The sequence below is a fragment of the Coptis chinensis genome, chromosome 8 (genome assembly GCF_015680905.1).
Source record: "Coptis chinensis isolate HL-2020 chromosome 8, ASM1568090v1, whole genome shotgun sequence".
NCBI lineage: Eukaryota > Viridiplantae > Streptophyta > Magnoliopsida > Ranunculales > Ranunculaceae > Coptis > Coptis chinensis.
This window is the reverse complement of record NC_141463.1, coordinates 97,472,556-97,488,686: the sequence shown is the minus strand read 5'-3', so window position 1 is coordinate 97,488,686 and position 16,131 is coordinate 97,472,556.

Genomic DNA, 16,131 nt, shown 5'->3' with positions numbered 1-16,131 from the left:
CTCCAGTGTGCAGTGGGCACACTTTACCTTACAATCTCAATGAAACACAAGGAAGCCGGAGTCGATCAAACACATCTGCTACTTACTATCACACTAACTTATTCCTAATTGAGTTAGAGGTCTTTATTAGGTGTTGCGGGAATTAGGAGATGGTTTAAAAATGAAGGAAATGGATTTTCAAAAAGGACAAGTCTGAGATAATAGAGGCTTCATATTATGTAACTAGAGAAACCCTTGTTCTTTACTTTTGCTTCTACACTTTGTTTCCATCCTTAGCCATATTTTTTTTTTTTTTTCTTTTTTTCTTTGGCTTTTGACTCCTTTGATTCTATTTTTTTTTTTTGGAGTTCTAACTCTTTATTTTCTTTTATTTATTTATTTGGATGGAAACTTCCTTTTCTTATCTGAAACGACTAACGAATTCTTGATTTCAAAGGTTCTTCTCTTTTTTATTCTTCATCTCTATTCTCAGACTTATTCAAAGAATTGGGTAGGTTGATTTTATTTATTTTTTATTTTGTTTTGTTTTGTAACAGGGTAAAGGATTTGTGGTTTATGAAAGGCTAAAGAAAGGCTCAGAGGGGCGACTAGCGGAAAATAATTCATAGGTTTGAATTTCTGGCTATATCGATCCAAAGAGGGCCTAAATTCTCACTTAGGATATGGTATAGTAATCAAGCAAGTGGTCGTGTGATTTCTCTATCTGGATTTTACTTCTCCCTTGTGTCATTTCTCAAATGTTCACTCATATAAGGCTTTAGGCTATATTCTCACAGGATTTGTAGAATAAGTACTCTAGCCTAGATTTCATAAACTTACTACCAACAATCACAGATACGCATGTAACATATTTATAGATAGATGCAAGGATTATTACCTACATATTAACCTAAGTTTCTAAAAATTATTCTAATGCAAAAGCTACGTGAGACTTCTAGATTATTGAGAGCATAGAGAAATAAAACAATACCAATATTCCTAAGTGTATAGCATACTTTTTATTTATATTTTTAAAATTTTTGAATTTTTTAACTAGAAAATAAGTGCATATTATACATATCTATATCCTAACAGATGCCTTAATTACACGTGTTTCTATGCCCCCCAAACAAGAAGCATGATTTGTCCTCAAAGTATTTAAATAAATAAGGTAGAGAAATACCATTGAAACGCATGAAATTCTGGAACATCTACAAAATAAGGTTAAACATATTAATATAGAAAAAAAAAACTGACACAACTCTATAAGAGTTCCACCCGTAATGGGGTTAATGAGAAACAGATTGCTTGGGACATAAGCAGACACTAACTGAAATAAAAACTAACCTTAACTCCCGTTTAAGCATTTTCCTCCTCACCTTCTCCAAAGAGAGTAGGTTCATTCGCATCCTGCCATGCCATGATAACTTGCCAAGCTTGCCACCGTGTGTCGTCAACTTGTGCTAACCTGTCTAGTGTTACTATGTCTGATGGGGTGTAAGGAGCAACCAACTGAGGTTGCACTTGCCATCCCGGCCAAGCCATTACTCGAAATGAGTGAACCACCGAATTGGTGGGTCTCATGACTTTAACCCTTTTCCAATCCGTGAACTGGGTACAGAATTTAGGTAGACAACTGAGCATGATGCGGCAAACTAAAATAGGCATAAGAAGATACTTATGTCGCATGCTTTGGGCTCTCTTAAGACTAGCCACTAATACTCGGGGAATGTCATATCGGTGACGTCTCTCAGCTAAAGCAAGGAAAACGTCACCAGCGGTACTATTTGCAGAGCTAAACTGCCAATCCCCTAAAATATTCATCAGGATGAATAACATAGTGGTGCCCACATTTAGAGACAGGCTACCAAGGGCTATGTTGTAACGCCCTTGGTCCATTATACGAAATACCCCACCCCTATAATACTCATGGAAATATGTATAGTTATAGAGGTATGCATTGTCGGTCATATATCCCCACGTGTGAATAGGATAAGGTATTGGTATTCCCGAAACTAATGCTACTACATACTTATTGAATTCAAGTGGTGTGTCATCAACCGTGACAGAGAATTCTTGTTCTCCATCTTGGTTGCAATATAACTTAACATTATTGTAAAAAAATTCAGTAAGCTTAGGTGAATACGAGTTGTCTTCACTTACCAGAAGATGCCTCCATCCGAACTGCATGATCACAAACCTACTGTTTAAAAACGGCGAAACGATCATGGAACAACCCACAGAAAATTGGAATTTTTCTTGCCCACAGAGTTCTGGGCGCGAGGTGCGCTCCACCTATGCCTGGATAGGGCGCGGGGTGCGCCTTGGTGATTTCCGAATTCCAGGCACTTTACTCGCTTTATTTATGTATCTTTTTTTTTTCTTTGTAAAAATAAAATGACTAGCGGAAATAGTTTTGAAAATAATACTTCCTAAACACTACCCATAAACCACGATCCGAGAATCACTTAGACTCACCTAAGTCTAAGCTAACCAAATGCTCTGATACCAAACTGTCACACCCTGAATTTTGATAAAATCGGAAAAACAATAATTGTTCCCGACTCTTCGATTTTCGAGGTATGATGCACTCTCCACTTCCAAAAACCAATCATCTATTTAATTATTCCTATAATTTGAAGCCAATAAAATTTTTAAGTTTACAAAAGTTCTCTTAATTACAAAAATTCACAAATATGATTAAATTACAAATTTCCTTTCAACAACTCTTTAATTATAATTACAACTGAAAAATACAAAACAACATTGTCTCAATTGAAAATCTATTGCACCTTAAGGGAAAATAGAACATATCCTGTAATAAGACGCTCACGCGAACCACAAGCAGCAATCAACCTTCTTCAACACTAATCCTGTCAAGACTTATCAACTATATTCATTTTATGAACACACCCGATAAGCAAACATGCAAATCGGATCAGCATTATAAACAATACTGGTATGAGTAGCCCTAAAATACAAAATATACTTATACATATATATACACAATCCATAAGGCAGTTAGTTCCTCCACCGAGGCGCCTTAACTTCCAATGACTAATACAACATTCCTAAATTACAATAATTAAGGCAGGTAGTTCCTCCACTGAGGCGCCTTAGCTTCCAATGCAATAATAACAAGGCATTTAGTTCCTCCACCGAGGCGCCTTAGCTTCAAACCGTACTAGATCAACTTTATCTAATAATAAAATAACAATACCAAAACTTACTCTATACCTACACTGGTGTAGGCTTGATCACAGAGTGGGTCACACTTGCATAAATAATCAAACCAACCCACCCTTCGGCAACACCCTTGTGAATGCAACATAAATTACAATAAAACACACATATCATATACATAATTCCAATCATCTCATTGAACCAATAAGAACAATCTCAATGACCAATTTCACAACCACAATCAATCATTTATTATATATTTAACGTATACTTTGATATATCATCATAATTATTGTTTAGAGTTTCTTTAAGTGTCTCTAGAATCATGTCGTCTCTATGTCTTACCTAGTTTCCCTGGCTACCACAATCGCTTCCCAACGCCGAACATGTACATCCACATGCCTCCCCTCACATAATGAACCACTCCGTGCGTAGCTACCCTAAGCGGGATATCGCATACCAGGTAACCCTCATACAAAAGCCATTATGTGAGTACTGCTACTATTCGGCATAAAATATCGCGCGTCTCGTTCGAATTTTGAGAATGGAATAATCAAGCCACTATTTGGCTACGCCATAAGTGTCATTCAGATTTACTGAAATGCCAGAAGGGCCATTCAGATTCACTAAAATGCCAGAAGAGCTATTCAGATTTATTGAAATGCCAGAAGAGCCATTCAGATTCACTGAAACGCCAGAAGGGCCAATCAAATCACATACGCCCATCACAAGGGCCAAATCACATGAGTTGTGGTAGCTAGGTTCTAGGATTTTCGTTACGTAATTTATTCAGGTGTCATACATTTATATCTCATAACCATTTCACTTTATCACGTGCATGCCAAATACATTATTGCACTAAGCCACAATATTTAGAAATATCTCAATACATCTCATAAAAACTTTCATTCTTTCACGTGCCAATATACAATACTAAAACTAAATCAAGACTGAATCAAAACACAGCACAGACCATTTTCTAGCAGAGTAAAATTGACAAATAACGAGAATTTTTATATAAAAGAAATTCAATAAAATATCTACTCACTTTAATTAAAAGCTCCACAAATCCCTCATAGTCCGAATCGTTGCGCTCCAACTCTCTAGCAAGCAAGTTTTTATCTCTGCCTCCATTTTATTTTATTTTTATCCAAAAATCCTATTCTCTGGAAAAAAAAATATGAATATATATACCTGAGTTTGAAACCTAAGCCCAACACAGACTCGGGCCCAGAAATCAGGCCCACATATCTCAAATCCAATCCAACAAATTTTAAATAAAACAAATTAATTAATAAATAAATACATATTACAAATACGGGCATTACAACTTCGCTCCTGGAGTGATTTCTCAGTTCACGCGCCCGTTGGATGCAATTGCATTCATGTAAGAGAGTCGATGCGCCTACACAGCGATGTCCTCATCATCATGGGCCGAGTAACGCTTCGAGAGAGGACCGGGGATGCTTTTCAGAACGCACCACTTTCGAGCGACTAACGAGTTACGAGAAGCGATTATTCCTGAGTACAGATAATCACTAATTTATGTAAACTAACTATCTATGCGTAAACACAAATAATCAATCAACTAAACAAGTGTTTAGATCAATATTCCTACTCTCAAATAATAATGAAGTAATATAAAGAGTACGGATTTGTTCCACTCCTAAACTACCAAGACATAAAAGAAATTCAACTAATTTAAATCACAAAGAAACAATGGTGAGAGTAATATTATGTTGAGAGATTTCTATTCTACAATTATATTACGGATTCAAATAAATCTAAATTAACTAAACTAATAGAAATAGGGTTTTGATGGAAGAGAAAGTTATAGAGAAGAGTAATCAATCCACCTAATGATTAGTTTCAAGTAAGAATAGAATTATTCACTGAAAAGAAATCATCTCTAGATTTTCACACAATGATCCAACCTAAAGCCTCAAACTTTATCATCCCTAGCAACAACCTACATCTCTATAGTCATTATTACTAGCATGTAGGATTATTACAACCAAATCTCTCGACTTAATTACAACAATCCCTAGTTTAATTTACTATATGGTTATTTTGGAAGTCATACAATAAACTAAACTCATTGAAATACATACACAATTAAATAATTATATTAAGCAATCTATTCCTCATTAGGCTTCATAATCACTCCCTCTAATAGGGGGATTAGTCTAATATCATTGGATTAATTAAACTAAAATAATAAAATGAAGACATAATGTAAAGAAAAAGTAATTGAATTTAATAAACTAAAGCTTTTATTAAAAGGTTCTAATGGAGGCTACAATTATAAACCCTAATTACTTAAACTATACTAAAACTAAAAAAAAAAAAAAAAAAAAAAAAAAAAAAAAAAAAAAAAATAGGGTTTTTATTCTCTTATATAATGATACAAAATCGTTCATGGGTTTTTTAGGCTAGGTTATGGACCCATAAATCAAGTCCATAACCCAATTGGTTGAATCAAAGACTTCCAATTCTGGTTGTGTTACTATAGTAGTAATTTTCACTAACTTATGGTACTCTGATCGAGTCAAAGACTATACCATTGGAAAGAGCTTTCTGAGCCGGTCATTTTGATATAAAATGGGCTAAAATTCGAGGCCTGAGTCCAAAGATATGGCCTTTTGAAGTTCTGTTGACTTTTCTTCAGCTCTCTAATCTGGTTTGAATTTCACTTAACAGTTTTGACTTGGGCTTTTTAAAGGCTTTTTCTCCATTAAACTTGGGCTTTCTTCATGAAACTTCTATAGCAATCACTTTAGCTCCTTTTAGCGCCTAATTAGTAATGAATTGACATTTATTCAACTCTAAAGCCTGAAATACTCAAAAGCACATAATTAGTGATAAACCTATATTATTAATAACATAATTGGCTAAATAGAAATACTATTAAAGGGTTTAAACTACAGTTTTGGGCTCTTATCAAGTACAGATCTCAGAGAGTCCGCATAAAGCCAGGAGAGAGTAGCTCGAGACAGCCTCGACGTTAGATATCATGCACAGATTCTGACTAGGCAGTTCCCTAGTGTCCGTATAGTTGGATGTTTTATTTTTATTTTGTTTTATTTTGTTTTCCTTTTCAGCACTTACGTGTATAACATATAGTATAGTTTTAATTATATATGCTTGTTTTAATTATTTCTTATGTAGAATTTGGTATATGAGTAGAAGGTAATACAAATACGATCATGCCAAAATTTCCATTTGCATTATATATATGTTTTCAAAAATACAAAAACCCAAAAAATTCATAACAAAATAATTACTTAACTCCCTAGTTAAATAACTCATGTATTTCTCGTTCTATATCAAACAAACCACGCTCCAAACTTATTTGGGGGTGCTATATTTGCATCACGAATAACAGAATACAGGAGCACTGCCTTTTTTGCTCTTATTTCTATGGTAATCTCTTTCTTTATCTCTCCATACTTTGAGGACAAAATATATTTCTATTTGGGGGTGGTATAGTAACATTTTGTAAAAACTAAGCATTTCTTATATTAGTAATAATAATATATTTCTTCTTTTCTTAAACAAAATTTTCGAAAAATACCAAAAATATTTTTCTGTTTAGTATTGAATATCTTGTTTCCTTTTTTCATGATAAATAAATAGTCTAGAAGTCTCATTATAGCAACAGAGTAAGGATTCGCTCTTCGAACTTAGACTAATATATGTACAATAGTTTCTGCATATTTTCATGAATGGCATGCATAAGCATTTGATTGTATATAACAGTGAGTTTCCGAGACTAAGGTTAGAACAATTAAGTTCCATATCCTGATGTGAGAATCTAACCAAAAGACACATCTGAATGATTATTGATTGATAACACAAAGGATGTCTGGATAGAAAGACCACACGTCCACTTGCTTGATCACCACGTCATATCCTAGGAGAGAATTTAGGCCCTTTTTGGATCAATATAGCCAAATAAACGTTAAAAACCTAAAAAGATAGTTTTTCCTCTAGTTACCCCTTTTGAGCCTTCAAAATTTTCTAAAAGCCTTTTTATTCTTCGCCATCAATCCCTGACCCGTTACAACACACAATAAAAAGTTTACTCAGTGGATGACTTCAGAATTGGATGAGTATCAGAAAAAGAAAAGAGATGACCTTGTACAAAAACTGAATAGTTAGTTGCTTCGAAAAGAAAGAAAGAAAAGAAAAGAAAGACCCATCAAAAACCAAAACTCGAATCTCTCAAAAGTTCAAAATCAAAATAAGTCGATATTAAAAGGAACAAAAACAAAAAGAAATAAAAGAAAAGTTAGAACTCCAAAAATTCAAAATCATATGGAGTCAGAAAGTCAAAGGGCTAAAGAATGAATCACAATTCGGAAGCAAAGAACAAAACAAGGTTCATCTCTAGTTACAAGTATCATGAAGACCCAATTTCTCAACTTATCAGATTTTGTTTTCCTTTTTTTTTTTTCTTTCTAGACCATCACCCTAGCTCTGTAACTCCTAATAAAAGACCTCTAGCTCGATTAGGAATCGGATGGTGTGATAGTAAGTGGCAAGTGTGATCATTCGACCCTAGTTTCCTTTGGACGTCATTAATGTATGTGAGGAATATAAATGCCCGCTACATTTGAGAGAACAAAACTTTAGTGAATCTATCAGAGAGTTTGTGTTTTAACACATCCCTGTGATAACCCACCTTAAGGACGCTCTCCAAAAGTTTTGGAAACGACTTTGCTTTTGGATTTCATTGCTCATGTTTACACACTTATCTTTAGATGATTTAATTACTGTGCATTTTATTCTAAGTTCAAAGGAGCTTGTCCTTATTCCCCGCTAATGAGATGTATAGACTTCTGAGAATAAATAAAGAGACAAGACCATTTGTACTAGACAGAGGAAGTTTGTGAGTACCTTCTCTGGAAAACTCTTATGAGGCTTAAGCTCGTCTATTAGAGAATTCTTAGTGGTTTAAGGCCTTGTTACATATGGTCAATGCAATCACTCCGCAAAATGAGATTTGGATAATAAATCACACAATTGTGATCATAGTTTTCTATCTCATATTTGCTTGAGGACAAGCAAAATGCTATTTGGGGGTGGTTGATCAACTCCCAAATGTTCATTTTATTACCTTTACAGTACTGCATTACAGCCCTTCTTATGCATAATAAACAGAAAACTCGTAGCTTTTACTACATTTGGCAGGTTACAGTCCATTTTAGACCACTTATCATAAAATATACATTTTAGCGCCAAAAGGAATTTTATTAACGCTTCTTATAAAGACTCAAGCTGCTATGAAAAAGTACTGAAAAAGTCAAATATCAAAGTCAAAGGTCAAAGGTCAAAAGACTCAAACCCAGAGGACTGAAAGTTATGTCCTTTACTCAGAAGACTGGAGATGGATGGCCTTGTCACAAAAGAAGACTTGCTCAAGACCTACCTTGCTAAAGAAGATAGAGAAAAAGCAAAAGAAAAAGCATAAAGGAAAAGTCATAAAAAACAACATAGTGAGGTGTCTTGATTGTAGAGGGAGAGGGCAAATCAGTCATTGTAAAAGTAGGAGTATAAAAGCAAAAAGTATGGAGAGAAAACATTATCCAATTTTTGGTATGACAACCCAAAAATTGAGATCAATTTATCATGCTTACTTAGGTAGATTTATTTTATTGCATTTTATTTTCTTGTATTGTTATTTACTTATTTCAATCTATCTTGTTTTCTTGTTTTCTTGTTTTCAATCTTTCATTTCATTACATTCAATCTTGTTTTCAATACTTGTACGTGTTTTCAATCTTTTCATTCCAAGCACTTGTCTCTACATTCTTGTCATTCAATACCAAGAACACAAGTTGCACTCATTGAAGTCATCAACGAGTGTAACTTTGTGATAAAGTCATTACCTATTTCTTCTTCATTCTTCATGTTTTAATCCTACAACTTCATGTTTTCAATGCTTTTAATCTTTCAACATTAGTCTTTCAACACTCATTAGATTTAGAATGAAAAAGATGATTAGGAAGAACTAAAAAGTGATTGTTTTCTTTCATCAATCATTCCTCCCAACTTAAGATTTAGGATAGAAACTTCACTCACCACAACCAATACACTTCACAAGAAGTACTTTATGACTAATAGGATTAGATAGTTATATGATTTTTTTTTTCTTTTGACAATTTCTTAAGACTGCTAACCTGGATGTTGTTTCTTCGATAAAGTAATACCTCAAATCTCTTGCATTTTGCAGATCTTCTTCTTCACAATGGTTAGAGAACGTGAAATGGGTTCCAATGCATAGTTTATCTAAGGTATGTTGCTTATTCAATCCACGCAATTTTATTTGATGGAGTATCTTTCTAGGTCCTTAGCCATTAGTATGTATGTTAAACTGTGACTTTGAAGAGTGTGACAGTTGCACTACATTTTTCTACTTATAATTTGAGTTACTTTAATGATGTTGGTTTTGAAATTGGGGTATTCTAAATTAAATATGTTGTTTTGGTCAAAGTTCTCTGACCTCATTTCGGAGCAAAACGTGATATTATTGTAAATTTATTTAACGATTATATTAGATAGAGTAAGTTCCTTGACAATGTAAGTATTAATACTCTAAACTCAATAGGTACATTGACTTGGTTGAATTTTTTTAACGATATATATATATATCGGAGGGGATAGAGTGACATCCCTTACGTGACATCCTACCATGACATACTACTGTTTGTGTCCTTAAAGCCCAGCCCACGCACGAACTCAACAAAACACAAAACAGAAATTGGTGAACAAATACCTTCATGAAACAGTGTCCGAAACCAACTAAGTTGAAAAACACTCCAAACTCCGAAAACTCCAAATTGAAAAACCCACTCTGGCATTCAAGGTCATCGCAAGCTTTAACCCCTGGTTTGTTACTTCCCTTGTTGCCCATTGCATTATTTGTTACTTGTTATTTTTCTGTTATTTTAACATTAAACATTTTAACCCGTGAGGTATGGTGATTACTTGTTACCCTCCTCACAAATTACTTAAAATCAAATGCCCATTCCACTATGCCCATTGCAATAATCAAATAACCATTGTATTACCCATGATTTCATGTAACTAGAAAAATAACAAGTAATGCAAACACCATTGCCCACACCATTGCCCATTGCTACACCAAAAAATCACAGATTACTGTAAAAGTTCTACATGAAATCTCTGACACGGATTTCACCAAGTTATTCATACTTTAATTATTGTATAAACAAAGAAATTGCTGATTATATAAACTGGTTGTTAGTTAGAGTTTGAAGTCGTTTTTCATCATGTCAAAGGTGATTAACCTTTGTGAATGAATTTGTCTTGCAGGTTCATATAGTCTTGATATAATGGCTGGTGTTCATTGCGATGCCGATATGAATCCGATAGAAATCAAAGAAGATGTAGTTGGTTCTTCGTCTACTAAATCTCTAGTTCAAAGCACGCCGATATTAATTGCTCCGTATGTAGGTATGACTTTTAGAAGTGTTGACGAGGCAAAGACTTACTACAGAGAGTATGGTCAACAAGAGGGATTTGAGACTCGTGTTCGGACAATGGAGAAGAGGGGAACTGATGTGAATGTGGTTACTAATTGTTTATTTGTTTGCGCACGTGAAGAGGCCCCTAACAAGAGAGATTCAGTGAGAGTAAGAAATACATCGACTATCCAGTGCAGTTGCGAAGCTAAAATGCATGTTAAGAAAAGACCACATGAAGAGATATACAATGTCAGCATTGCTCATAATGAACATAGCCACGGTTGCGTGACTCCAGCGAAGAGAATTTGCATGAAAATTAACAAAAATATGCCTGAAGTAGCAAAGAGCTTGACTGAGATTTTCAGTGATAACAGTTTACCTGTTGGGAAAGTGGCATCTGTTTTTCATGGGGAGGAAGTTGGGTTTACAAAGAAGGATTGTTGGAACCATCATTATGGTTGGTCTAGAAAGATTCCTAAAGAAGGTGATGCAACAGTCGTGCTAAACTATTTTATACAGAGGAGTGCGGAGGATCCCCAGTTCTACTATGCCATTGATCTAGATCAAAATGGGACTGCACTAAACTTTTTCTGGGTTGATGGGAGGTCTCGAGTCTAGTATGAATACTTTGGGGATGTTGTTTCTTTTGATACCACATATCGTACCAATGCATACTCTATGCCTTTTGCCCCCTTTACTAGAGTCAACCATCATTTGCAGTCGGTTCAGTTTGGTTACTCGCTGTTGCTTGATGAGACAGAAGATACATTCATATGGCTGTTTAAGGCTTGGCTTGCAGCCATGGGTGGTCGTGCGCCAACTGCAATTATCACTGACCAGGATAGAGCGATGACTGCAGCCATTGCTAAAGTGTTTCCTGATACTCGTCATCGTTACTGTCTTTGGCATGTTATGCAGAAATTCCAAGAGAAGCTGTCCTTTACTAAAATTGAGACATTGGTAACTGACCTGAAGAACACTATTTCTTTTTCGTATAGGATTACTGATTTTGAAAGAAGATGGTGTACAATCATAGAGAAGAACAAGTTGTCTGAAAATCATTGGCTGACAGAAATATATAATATGCGGGAGAAATGGGTTCCTTGTTGCCTCAGTGACACCTTTTTTGCTGGTATGCATACGACTGAGAGAAGTGAATCAATGAATTCTCATTATGACCAATTTGTCAATTTGAGAACTACGCTGATGCAGTTTGTACATGGTAATGAGAAGTCTCTGGCTTCAATTACTAGGAATGAAAGAGATTCTGATTACCGCACCGAACATAGTTCACGAATTGTGGCTGAAGATGCTTTCCTCCTTATGCATGTTGTGAAGGTCTATACGATTAGGGTATTCAATAAATTTAAGGAGAAATTCTAGAAGGCAAAGATGGAGTACAAAATTGATGGGGAACAGATTAACAGGTATGGAACCGAAAGCTACATGGTGAAATGGAGAGACCCGTTGAAGAAGTCTGTTTGGAGAGTGAGTTTCGATAAAGGAACCTTAGAGGGAGACTGCGACTGCAAGTACTTTTAGTTTATGGGGTTGCTTTCTGGTCATATGTTAAAGGTTTTTATGCGTTATGAGATTGAAGAGATTCCAAGGCATTTTCTTTTGAAGCGGTGGATGCAAAAGGCAAACACGTATAGAGCGGAGTTTGATACTGGATTAGTGGCCGGCCATGAAAACCATGAACCTTTGAGAGTGGCTCATTGTATCAAGGTTGCTTCTCAACTGGCTTACATTGCATCGCATACTGTTGAGGGTTATTCATATTTTATAGAAAAGATTGGAGAAATGGCTATTGGAGTTTCAAAGTTTAATGAAACTTCTTGCGAAGGAGATGCATATAATGAAGAGCCTCCAGTTGTAGAGCCTTCAATTCCTTCGGTTAATACCTCACAGGTTATTTGATTTTAATGTTTAATTTGATATAAATAGTTTTTTTTATTTCGATTTTCAAATCTTTATTTCAGATATTGATTTTGAATCCCAACATTTCTCAAACAAAAGGGAGGGGGAAGAAGAACGAGGAGAGATTTCAATCTCCTAGGGAGATAGCCCTAAACAATCCAGGAAGAATGTGTAGATCCTGTGGAAAGATTGCTAAGCATGACTCGAGAAATTGTCCCAAGAAAAATAACAAGTAATCTGTGAAATGTAAGTATTTTTGGTGTTGTCAATACTTTCCACTATTGTATGACTTTCTTGATGTAATCTTAGAAGTATGGAAGTATTAGAGGCATGTTTTTTTTCCTTAGTTTCCATCGTCCACTTTTTGTGATATAAAGCACCTGTACTGTCTAATTGATGTTGTTAGGGTTATCTTGTGCAAGTATTAACCTTCCAGTACCAGTTATCTGTGGTTGGAATAGATGCTTCTTCTCATCATAGTACAGTTACTAGTGCATGAGCAGCATGAATTATGAAGCACTATGCAGCTAAAATGCATAAATCTCAGTATGTCATAAAATATAGTGAGATGTTATTTGTACTAAGGAAATCCAAGGTATATGCAGAAATCAATATAACCTTATATCTTAGTTTATGAACAAACAAGGACATCCCTGTTTTATCTGTATGTGGTCTGCCCTATGAGCAAACCGTGCAGAGGTGCGCATATACCTTGGACTTCCTTTCATGAGCTTTAGAAACTTCCTTTTATGCATTCTTCATATAGTGATTTCTGATCCTTTGGCTTATCAGAACAGGAACCAAGGAATTGAATTTACCCCAGACAGTTTCTTTCCAAGTTCTCTCAAGTGACGCATTGAAAGCGTTAAGTAATAGTATAACACATGAAGATATTGGTGAACAAAGAGATGAGATTAAAAAGGATTTGAGTGAAGGACTGCAAGATGTGAGGACATTTGTATTGGTGTTTGTTGGTTATTCCGTTATTTGACATATGTATACTAGTGCACTTTAAAGTCTAAAATGTTGGTTTCTGTTATTAGCTCAGGACATTTTTGGACTATGAAGAGATTAAAGTAGTGATAAGCATTAGTTGTTGTTACAACTTAATGCACTAGGAAGGAAGGTTTTGAAGCTGAAAACACGACATGTCACAAAACACCCTAGCGTGCAAGGAACATGGACAACAGCAGGGCCGGCTCTGGGGCAAGGCCATCTAGGCAGCCGCCTAGGGCCCCCACAGTTAGGTCAAGAAAAAAGGCCCCTAGATAAACAATAAACACTTGTATGTTACATACCTCCAAGCCAGCCCAAGCCAATACTTACATGGTCCAAGCCCAATAATTGAATCATCTATTCATGTATTAGATTATAAGCCCAACAATCTACATGGTCCAAGCCCAAAAACTAAATCATCGCTCATTCAATTCTTAAAAATGAAGAGGAATGCATACGTTGGAATGAAAAAAATGCAAAGTTCTAACCCACTGAAGCCAAGGTGCTTGCTGAATGCTGATGATATTACAAGTTTACACCGAAAACCAAATTAAAGGTTTTGTAATTGAACAGGCCCTATATTTTGTGCTCGCCTTGGGCCCCAAGAAACTCAGAGCCGGCCCTGGACAACAGATGTGAAGTTCTCATGTCTGCTGCTGGTGCGACTCACGCTGTTTGTTCTTGGCAGTGTGCATTCTTATAAAACTTTAAAAACAAAAAAAACCAAGTGACTGTTGATGCCTTATAATCTGTTCTTGAACTTGCTTTCAGTATATTCATTTTCATGTTTCCTTTCACATGATACTTTTTTTTTTGTATATTAAGTTTGCATTATTTGGGTTTGAAGATGTTGTTTGCAATGGCAACACATTACGATCGTGTTGATTCGAAAGTCCGATTTGTCCTATATTGTAATCTAGTTCATGATTATGTACATCGTTTGAATTAACATAGGACACATCGTTATTTTGTATTGTATTTTGCATTGTGTCATTTGAATTAACAGTTGGAAAATCATGTCAGAGCGTGTCGTAGTACTCTTTCTATTTTAGCTTTCCAGCTACAATAGGGGTTAACTAAACAACTAGAGTTTCACTCACACTAGTGTCAAGTATTTCTATTTCTATTTTAGCTTTCCAGCTACAAGTGTCAAGTATCATGTTCGGTCTACATTCACAAGGTTTGCAAAGAGACCGAATCAGTACTCTTCTTTCCTGTACCAAGCAAATTGAACCAAGCAAATTTCATAACACACATTCAACACACACTCAACAGATTCATAACAGATAACTGAAAAAATTCAATAGATTCATAATAGATTCTTAACAGATAACCGAAAAAATTCAACAGATAGCAGATTCAACAGATTCTTAACAGATAACCGAGTAGTTATACCATCCTCTTCAAAACCATCAAAAGCACCATATCACCTTAATTAGGTATTTGATAATACAGATAACCACTAAAAGCATACACACCAACAACAACCTCAAAATGAGCATGCCGATCCAGTGAATAAATGAATCAGTCTTTATCTTCCTTGCGCAAATGGAAACTTCACTTTCAGTTCGAGCTGGCACAAAAGAATTTGTGGATGGAGTTAGAGCTGGGGCAGACGAACAACTTCCATAATTTATCTCATTCTTCTCCCATATAAAATATGTACATCTATGTTCTACTGGTAAATGATCTGTATTTCTTGCGCAAATGAAGAAACACCGCCATGGATTCAACGCGGCTCTTGAAATTCTATCTAATACAAAGCTTCCACATAATGGACACTTGCTCTTATTCATGGATGTAGAAATACTACAAAAAGTTTAAAAAACAGTTACTGTAAAATTCTAAACCAGACATTGGCAGTTAAACACTAATACGGGGTGTATATAAAAAGTCTAGTATAGAGCTACAAGAACAGAGCTATGACCTCAATATACATAACATTGAATAACAGCACAACCATGAGCTATGTACTCATATACACTTTCATGGTCTATACAGGACCCTCTAGAATCCCCATACCCGAACAAGCAAAGACTGATTTCCTTTTCATGCAATCGTCTTCCTCACATTAAGTCACTGGAACTTGTGACTCTATCAGAAATTGGTAATCAACTTAGTTGGTCAAAGGATTAATCATTCTAATTACAATTTGGGAAAATTGGGAAAAATGATCAAGTACTTTTCAATTCCACATGAAAGTTACATATAATAACTAGATAATAACTAGTTACAGATAATAACTAGTTATAGACAGTATGCAAGTAGTTGATCAATGTTGAATGAAATATGGAGAATAGTTAGCTGAATAGTGAACTGAAATCTTGGGTAATGCAATGGTTATTTGATTATTGCAATGGGCATAGTGGAATGGGCATTTGATTTTAAGTAATATGTGAGGAGGATAACAAGTAATCACCATACCTCACTGGTTAAAATGTTTAATGTAAATGTTTAATGTTAAAATAACATAAAAATAACAAGTAACAAATAATGCAATGGGCAACAAGGGAAGTAACTAACCTGGGGTTAAAGCTTGCGATGACCTTGAATACCGGAGTGG